General features: G+C 36.5%; 1 protein-coding gene across 1 annotated transcript in view; it reads left to right on the forward strand.

The window, feature by feature from the left end:
* ADAMTS20 (ADAM metallopeptidase with thrombospondin type 1 motif 20) overlaps positions 1-10,422 on the forward strand; it is a 218,167-nt gene that overhangs the window by 41,813 nt on the left and 165,932 nt on the right. The window lies entirely within an intron of this gene.

The following is a 10,422-nucleotide window of genomic DNA, read 5'->3' on the forward strand; positions in this document are numbered from 1 at the left end:
CAAATCTTCAACAATTCTCTCTGTATTTTCTGTTATATATGTCTATGAGATTAAGTTGGTTGATTGTAGCATTTAGCTCTTGTGTGTCTTTGCTGAGTCTTTATATTTTTCTAGTTTTTTATTTTGATGTATAAGATTGTTAGTTTCCTTTGTGGTTATGTTAATATTTACCCCTATTTTTCTAAGTTTATGCCAGTCTTTTATTTCTTTATATCTCCTTGACTTCCTCTCCCTATGATAAATCTATGTCTACATTTTTTAAGTGCCTCTTTTTTGTATTAATGTTGTCATCTTTTACATATTGACATCTGTTTCCCTACTTTGCCATCATATTTGAGAGACTCTTTTGCTGTTTATATAATTCTTGGCTGGCAATTCTTTTCCTTCAAGGCTTTATATATGTCATCCCATTGCTTTCTTGCTTGCATGGTTTCTGCTGAGTAGTCCGAGCTTATTCTTATTGACTCTTCTTTGTAGATGACTTTTTGTTTATCCCTAGCCATTCTTAAAATTCTCTCTTTATCTTTGGTTTTGGCAAGTTTGATTATAATATGTCTTGGTGACTTTGTTTTGGGATCTACCTTATGTGGGTTTGATGAGCATCTTGGATAGATACCTTGTCATCTTTCATGATATCATGGACGTTTTCTGCCAACAAATCTTCAACAATTCTCTCTGTATTTTCTGTTATCCTCCCTGGTTCTGGTACTCCAGTCACGTGTAGGTTATTCCTCTTGATAGAGTCCCACATAATTCTTAGGGTTTCTTCATATTTTTAAATCCTTCTATCTGATTTTTCCTCAGATAAGTTGATGTGGAGTGCTTTATCTTCAATCTCACTAGTTCTGACTTCCATTGCCTCAATTGTGTTCCTATGACTTTCTATTGAGTTGTCTAATTCTGACATTTTATTGTTAATCTTCTGGATTTCTGATTGCTGTCTCTCTGTGGATTCTTGCAGCCTGTTAAATTTGTCATGATGCTCTTCTCTAATGTTTTTAATTTCCTGTATTGCGTGTTCTTTGTTTTGCTTAATTTTCTTCCTAATCTCTTGAAGAGTTCTGTATATTAATCTTTTGCATTCTGCCTCTGGTAATTCCAAGAAATTTTCCTCCTTTGTAAAATTTCTTGATTCCTTATTTTGGGAGCTTTCTTAAGCCATCATGGATTGCCTTTTTATGTGATTTGATATTGACTGTTGTCTCTGAGCCATCAATAAGTTATATTTATTTATTTTATGTTTTCTTACTGTGTCCTAACTTCTTGTTTTGTTTTATATGCCCAAATAGTCTGCTCATGTGAGCTAGTTTGATTATTGACAAGTTTGAAGCTCTAAGGTCCTGTCACCAGGTGGTTAGATCTGTTACTAGGTATGTGAGCTCAGGAGTCTGCCCACTCCTCCTCTAGGGATTCAGCTCAGGTGCCCATGTAGATCACCACCAAGTGTGTGGTGCAAGGTCTCACCTACAGTCCTAGACAGGCATGGATGATTAGTGTAGGCACAGGCATCTGGCTGCAGCAGGGAGACACACTCTGAGCAAGGCAGGGGGCTGACATCCTCCCCCAAGTGTCAAGGAGGTAGGCATGTCCCTATTCCCTAGAGCTTGTAGGTGGGTGGGTTTTGCAGCCGGATGATGAGCACCCAGTGCTGTTGGCCGTAAGGACTGGGGGGTACCTCTTATTTTTGGACCCCTTTCACAGGTGGCTAGATGGCGTGGGTGGAGCCACTAGTCCTCAGGCCCCTGATGTGGGTAAGTGAAGACCCTGCTTAATCGGCAGAGCAGTGTCAAATGTCAAGAACCTGCCACTTCACTGCTGAAACAGTTGAAGTTAGACTTCCACTGTATGCTGTACTGTGGTATTGAGGGCCTGTGCTGTTGAGATGGGCCCACACAAGTCTATGCAGGGAGAAAGGCACTCAGAGTCCATGGATCCCTTATGCTTGTGCCTAGGCAAAGGAGCTATGCCTAGCCTGGGTTCCTGGCTTAGGGGAGCCGGCAGTTTATTTTTTCCCCTGTTTGTTAATTTGTTCACTCTCCAGGACTGGGAGAATGGCTCTGGGCATGTGAGGGATCTTACTTCCGGCTCAGGGGACTTGGCAGTTGCTGAAGCCGGTCCGGGACCCAGTGCAGAGCAGGGAGTGGGGAGGTAAATGCAAGAGAGGTTTTTCCCTGAGGGGGGTGTTTTTGATCTGCGTGGTGGGCCTGACGCAAATACTTACCTTTCGACAATAGGGGACTGCTTCTCAACTGGTTCTGCACCACTGAGTAAACTCTCAGCGGCTGGGTCTCCCCCGGTGTGGAAAACTTGCCTTCTGAACACACTGCTTGCTTTCCTGACCGTTCACCCCCAAGCTGATGGGGCCTGAAGGGCTCAGGCTCTCAACAGGTCAGGTCTGACACCTCCTCGCTGCTTCTGAACCGTCTTTCCCTCCCCCTGCCACTCAGTCCGGTTCCTCAACTTTGCCTTTAATGGTCAAGGCTCCTAGATTGTCATATTTAATCAAATCACTTGTTTTTTTGGGTCTTTGTTATAAGAGGGTCCACCGGAAGCGTCTGACTACTCCCCCATCTTGGCCCTGCCTCTCCCATTACATGTTGAGATGCTAGAATAAAATTGCTTTTATTTCATATATAAAAGATTTTCAAACAATCTTTTCATGAAGTAAAGTAGTAGGAATAGGAGTTTGAAATATCACATCAATACACTATATAATTGTCCATCTAAATTCTTTTGACGTTTATGTCAGTTGGTTAGTTCAGCTTAGTCTCACTTTCTTGCTTAGATTTTCTGATAAGGGATTCAATATTAAGATGTGGAAAAGCGCTTTGTAAAATATAAAAGGCTATACAAGTGTTCCTCTTCTTTTATACCCTTCAAGTGTAGAGGTTGGGATACCAAAGGCTGGAAAGAGACAATAGGTGCATGTTCCTTTACACTAAATATACGTATATCTTAAAGTCTTTGAATTTATGAATGAATGTGCACCTGTTTTTAATTCCTGATCTAGGTAAGAATCTCTGGATTTGTCACAAGCCTTTATCCGAAGTGGAGCTATAAGCCTTTATGTCCGAATCTTGGCTCACTTTTTTGAATCTGTAATGCAAGCAGGACTAGACCCTATATTTTCATCGATATGACTAGCTAGCTCCTCTTTGATTTTTCTAGGAAGCAGCATTTTCCATTATGACCCTGGTTACTAAATTCTTAACATTCTCCATGTGTTATCACATATAACCTTTAGAAGAGTTATGTGATGTGTAAATCAGATGTAATAACTGATATTCAGGAAATCTGAATTCATCTCATTATTATGTCCTTTATTCAGTTGGTGACTGTTGAAATTTCACTTAACCTGTGTCACGTGTCTTTGTGTTTTAAAATGTGCACAGTAATAGTAACTGATTCAGGGATACAATGCGGACTAATGACGTAGTGTTTCATTTGTGTTTCCAGCTTCAGAGGGCCACAGGCAAGTCCCCAGTCTTCCGCATATTTATTGCTAGTAGGTGTATTAACTTGGGAAACTCTTTGAAATAAAGCTCTGTAAAATATTTTATAAACTAATGCCATAATTCTATAATAAATAGTGATTATGATTTCTAATAATACTGATAAATCAGAGGATTATAGATTTTCATAACTTTTATGTTATGGAATTCTACTATTTTAGAAAATAAATATGTTCCAGAATCGTATTTGATTAGCTGTGTTACTATGGGCAGTTTGTTTAACCATCCTGTTGCTCAGTTTATTCATATATAAAATGAGGATAATTATAGTTTTTATCTTATAGAATTGCTGTTAATAATTTGAAAAAAATCTGTTGTCACTGAGTCAGTTCCAACTCATAGCAACTCCAAGTGTTACATAGTAGAACCACTCCATAGGGGATTCCTGGCTGTAATCTTTATGGAAGCAGATTGCCAGGCCTTTGTTCTGTGACACCACTGGGTGGATTTGAACCACCAACCTTTATGTTAGTGGTTGATAGTAAAGCACTTATTCTACCCAGGGACCTTATTAATAATAAAGGGGGTAACACATGTGGAGTATACTGATAGCTGGGTCATAATAGGCACTCAATAAATATTATGTTTATTATTACTGTTAATAATAGTATTAATTAAAAAACTCAATAGTGGCAACATAGGGCATATAATAGACCCAGAAAATAGTTTAAATCATGAGAAAATATGTTAGATTTCACAGTCTATCTGATATGATCACGCTTTATTTCAATGCACACTGAATTCTTTGAGTTGGGAGTTCTGGGGGCATTCAACAAATGGTAGGAAATGTTAATGGTCCTAAAATAAGCTTCATTTCATTTTTTGCCCTCATTTTAAAAACAGATGGTTATGTGCTATAAAATTTGTTTCCTCATCTAATCAAATACAGAACATTAGTATCAATCCCAGTCTGTATACAGAGACCAGAATGAATGTTATGCTTGATATTAGAAAAGTCAAAGAAAACTTATCCATCTTTGAATTGCTGCTATTGTACATCACAATTAGTATAACCCTTACCCTGAAGCTATGGGTGGATCAACATTTTGTCCTGCTCCTCAATATATTCCTTTCCTTCATCTCCTCCCTCTGCCTTTCTTCCTTCCTTCCTTTCTTTCATCTCCCAACATTCCATTATTTTTTTTTTTCTCCCTTGTAATCCTTTTTTCTCCTTTCCATGAACATTTATCGGGCAGCTATGAAGGGCAGAACACATTGTCTAACAGTGGTTTCGGTCTTTAGGCAATTTATAGCCTGGTGCCAGTGGCTGCGGTGGCAGCTGTGGTTAGTAGTAGGCTGGTGGGGAAGGCTTGGCCTTTATCTTACGGGCAGTAAAGATCCATGGTAGTTTCTTGGGTAAAGATGACATAAAGGAATGTTCCTAAAAATATATCTTTTTGGACATAAGTTAAGGATGAATATGAGGACAAGAGATTGAAGATGACACAACAATTTAGGAGACTTTTTATGGCTAATTTTGCATTTATAATTCTAATAATGCCCTTCCAAGGTGAGAAGGATCTAAATGAGTTTACAGATGAGGACACTGTTAAGAATAGGAGTAGTATAATGACATTTTGAAGGAGAAATGGAGAAACTTGATGACTACTTTCAAAGAGTAAAGGAAGGCTAGGAAGAGCCCAATGGTAGTGTCTAATTTTTAGTGTAAGTTATAGGTATTGGGATGCCATTGTTCACATTAATAGAAATGGGAAAACTAGGATGAGGAAAGAAAACAATGAACTCAGTTTTGTATATTTTGAACATGAGGTGCCAGTAGGCAATTCAAGTGGAAATATAGGCTTCTCTTTACATTATTGTTTAACTGAATTCTCTTAGTAGTTTATTTTCCTATGAATTATTATTAATGTTTAACATTCCCTTCTAGAATACACTAGGCTGTTATAAGTATTATATCCACTGATGTAATTTGGAATATTTTATGCTCTAGTGGGCAGATTATCTTTGTTGCATGATGTGCGTGATTTGATGGTTTGTTTTGGTCTAAATTAGTTTTGGGTCATAATACACTTGTTATTAATAAAGGACAAGACATCATTTTAACATTTGACTCAGTGGAACATAACTAGAAAAAGCATTGCATAGAAATGATGTAAGTGAGTTGGTGTGAGAGCACTGAATAATGGCTATTTATGTAGGGTATTTGGAAAGATCACTTTGGTTCTTATGTAGAAATACCAAAAAAGGTAACATGATTAGAATTTTGTCTTGTAAAATAGTTATAGATGATGCTTTTTTAAAGTGATATTTTATTTTTTAAAATGATAATAATAAAACAAGATCATTATAATGATTTAAAGAGCACTGAGATGTTAAGCAGTTTGAAACCACCAGTGACTCTGTGGGAGAGAGATGTGGCAGTCTACTTCAGTGGAGACGTACTGCCTTGGAAACCTTATGGGGTCGCTATGAGTTGGAATATGAGTCACTATGAGTGGATTTGGGTTTGGTATGGGAGATGTTAAAGGTAACATTTAATAGTTTTACTGTCTCCCTCTTCAGTCACACCTCTCCAATTAGCCAATGTTAAAAGTTTGGAGTGTATATTTCCTTACCTTTGTGGATGATTGCCTACATTTTTATGAGTATATATCTGTATATTCTGACAAAGAGTTTGTATTTTACAAAATGGAATAATAGTCTACATATTACTCTGCCACTTAAAATTTTTACTTAAAATGCATCATGTACATCCTCCCACGTCACTCAATACATATACTCAATTCATTCTTTTAACAGCTGCAAAATATTCCTTTATTCAGTTCTTCTTCTGTTGAAAATTGTTAGTGTAAATAGTTTTTAATTGAGTCCTTTGTGTTTTCTAGTTATAAAATCCAGTCATCTGCCAAAAAACAAAAACTTTTCTTCCTAATATTCATGCTGTATATTTCATTGTCTTATTGCTGTAGCTAGCATTACCAAAACAATAATGTGATAAGGATGAGAGCTAGCATATGTTAAGTTTTTAATGACAGTTGCTTTAGTGTACCCTGGTGGCGCAGTGATTAAGAGCTCAGGCTTCTTTTGGTCAGCAGTTCAAATCCACTAGCCGTTTCTTGGAAACTTTGTAGGGCAGTTCTGCTTTGTCCTGTAGGGTCGCTGTGAGTCAGAATTGACTCGACAGCATTGGATTTAGTTTTTGGTTTTAGTGTGTTACTATTTGCTAAGACTTTATTAATAATATAATACATATCCATGAATATATGAACCAAAACAAAATGTAGGACTTAGATAACAACCCATATGCAGCCACGTAATTCCCTTCTCCCCATTTTACCCACCTGCCTTCCCTCACGTGAGGCAACCATCATTCTAAATCCCATGTTCATCATCTCCTTACTTTCTTTTTATGTAGTCTTATTGCATCCATATGTATTTGTAAAAGAATTTGTTTTTAGTTACATAAAAAATTACATATATAGTTTTTGTCACTTTTTTCTTTTAACTATCATATTGACAAGATTCATTCATACTATTGTGTATTGATGAAGTATGAAATTATATACTTCTTCTAAATTATTCAATTATTTTTCCATAGAGCTGTGTATAATATTCTTTTACAATTATTTCAGTTACTATAAAGATTACATTATTGAGATCTATAGTGATAAAACTGTATTTGTAGTTATTGTCCTCTTGCTTTTTTTTCCTTTGCTCTTATCAAGCAATGTTCTTTAGTGATTAAAAATGGTGACTCTTGAGCTCTATCTCCAATATTTGAATCCGAACCATGCTACGTTTTAGTTAACATACGGCTGTATTTTGTTTATTAACCCAGTTCTTTAAAAGCTTTCGTTTTTGATAGGCAATTTTAACCCATTCACCTTTATTATAGATTTAGTTTTATTCCTTTTATTGTTTCTATTTCCAGCTTCATAACTTATTAACTGTGTGTGTGACTTCTTTAACTATGTTGTAGATTCCCTATCTTTAAAATGGAATTAACAATAGTACCTATCTCAAATAGTTTTTGTGAGAATCAAATGAGTTAATATGAATAAAGTTACCAGACTATTACCTGGATTTTAGTAAGTGATATATGTGTTAGGAGTTATTATTTGTATTTCAGATTAATGGTACTATGTATGATATTTCTTGCTGTAGCGTTACCTTCTTCAGTATTTTCATTATAGCTAAGTTAGAGTTCTTGTCTGTTTCTTTCATTATTTTTGCCTGCTCAAGAACCATCTGTTCTAGATTACTCTCTACCAGTCTGACTCCTGCAAGCCACAGTATTTCCTTAATTGGATTGTGTTCTTTTTACAATTATATTGTTAGACAGTGAGATACATGCTGGTCAGACTTTGAGAGATTTTCAGGCAGATAGTGGAAGAAAAAATGTGATTTGTTTTTCTCTTGGGACCAGCTGTAAATAGTTTGACAAGTGAATAGCTTTCTTTTGAGGAGTGTGGAAGAAGACATTTTTCTTCTCAGGCAAGGGGCTGCCTGTAGTCCCATGCTGCAAACCACATCCAGTGCTACCACATCATCCAATACAGCCAGCTTCTCTCAGAGCAGGATGCTGCATGCTGGCAGAGAAAGCATCTCTTCATGCAGCTTGGTGTTCATTTCTCCCTTGCTTTCTCTTGTGGATGGACATTGGGATTTTTTCTAGGTTTTGGCTATTACAAATAAAACTGCTGCAAATATTCTCATACAAGTCTTTTTGTGGACATGTGTTTTTATTTCTCATGGGTATATATCTGGAGTGGAATTGCAGGGTCATAGAGTAGATGCATATTTAACTTTATTAGAAATTGCTAGATAGTTTTCCAATGTGATTGTACCACTTTACATTCCTACCAGCAAAGTAGGAAAGTTCTAGTTGTTCCACATCCTTGCCAACACTTGGTATTATCAGTCTTTTTAATTTAGCATTTCTGATAGGTCGAGTCACTTTTTTTGTGTGTGTGCGTGTCTCTTGGATAAATTTTTATTGAAGTATTTGAAGTTACTTGAAATTTTATTCTTAAATGTGTGTTCATTTATGTTTTTGTCTCTTCCACTAGTACGTAAGCTTTATGAGATGCTATTTGCTCCTCAGTTTCTAACATTTCCTGACATACAGTAGGTGCCCACTAATTATTTATTTTGAATGAATAGTATGCATGAACAAGTAAATAAATCAATGTATGAATATTTACCTCCTTCCTGATGACTGTGGGATTTGGATATATCAGATACATCTGGGATCTTCTCCAGGGTCCAATAAGTGGTCATCGTTGTTTTAGTGATTGAGTCGCTCTAGAAGGAACATGGTAGGAAAAGGTTTTAGAACTGTGTACTCAGTTTGACAAATTTGCAAAATCCTCCACTGAGATAAATTTTAAATTCTAAGAGCATAGTAATATTAAAAGATAGGGTGGTTTTAAGAATTAGAAAAAAAGTTCATCTGTGGAAGCCTAATATTTAAGAGCTTCTGTTTCTTTCTTACAACTATAAGATGACAGCTTATTTAAAATTAAATAAATTATTTTTCTCAGAAAATATTGTTTTTCACTAGCACAAATAAGGATTCAGAAATTGTTTCTATAAATACATAACCAAAAAAAACCAAACCTGTTGCCGATGAGTCCATTCCAACTCATAGCAACCCTATGGGACAGAGTAGAACTGCCCCATAGGGTTTCAAAAGAGCGGCTGGTGGATTTGAACTGCTGACCTTTAGGTTAGCAGTGGAACTCTTAACCACTGCACCACCAGGGCTCCCCTATAAATACATAGGAGTTAAAAATAGTTGCTGTAATAATTTCTAACATTCAGTAATTTTTAATGTGGTATTGATATGTAAGCAAGCATAATAAAAGTAATTAGGCATTTTACATACTCAGTATTATAAAATTGTATGTCAACATTTTGGTTTTCTGGTTTTGAAAAGCCACCTATTATTACATGAATTAATTTTCTGGTAGTCTTCATGCTTTTTCATGTTGCTTAACAACAATTTGTTTTGTTTTATATTGTATGAAGTTTCACACTACAAAATGCCATTACTCTTTAATGAGATTAAATGCCATCAGTGGCTTGAAGACTTAATTTACATACTTAAAAGAGCACAGGGACTCCTTGATTCATTTTTGTTTTCTACTTAATGCTTAATAAATGATTTTGAATAGTTGTATCTGTTAAAATAAGACTTAGATATAGTTTTGTTAGTGCAGTGTATGAAAATGTAAACATTTTGCAAGCTTTTCATTGCCGTGAATGATAATACTTGTGATAATGCTTAGTACACTGTTTTATTTATTTATTGTTGTAGTTTAAGTGAAAGTTTACAATTCAAGTTAGTCTGTTATACAAACATTTATATATACATTGTTATGTGACCCTAATTGCTCTCCCTATATTGTTACAGCACACTCCTCCTTTCCGCCCATGATTTCCCATGTCCATTAAACCTGCTCCTAACCCTCTCTGTTTTCTAATCTTACCTCCGGACAGAAGCTGCCCGTTTAGTCTCATGTATCTACTTGAGCTAAGAGGCACACTCCTCACGGGTATCATTTTATGTCCCACAGTCCAGTCCAATCTTTTTCTGAAGAGTTGGCTTTGGAAATTGTTTTAGTTCTAGGCTGACAGAGAGTTCGGGGGCCATGCTTTCAGGGATTCCTCCAGTCTCAGTCAGACCATTAAGTCTGACCTTTTACTAGAATTTGTGTTCTGCACCCCACCTTTCTTCTGCTCCATCCGGGACTCTCTGTTGTGTTCCATGTCAGGGCGGTCATTGGTGTAGCTAGGAACCATCTAGTTCTTCTGGTCTCAGGCTGATGAAGTCTCTGGTTTATGTGGCCCTTTCTGTCTCTTGGGCTAATACTTCCCTTGTGTCTTTGGTGTTCTTCATTCACCTTTACTCCAGGTGGTTGGGACCAGTTGATGCATCTTAGATGGC

Source organism: Trichechus manatus, unplaced genomic scaffold (genome assembly GCF_000243295.1).
Source record: "Trichechus manatus latirostris isolate Lorelei unplaced genomic scaffold, TriManLat1.0 scaffold00123, whole genome shotgun sequence".
Lineage (NCBI taxonomy): Eukaryota > Metazoa > Chordata > Mammalia > Sirenia > Trichechidae > Trichechus > Trichechus manatus.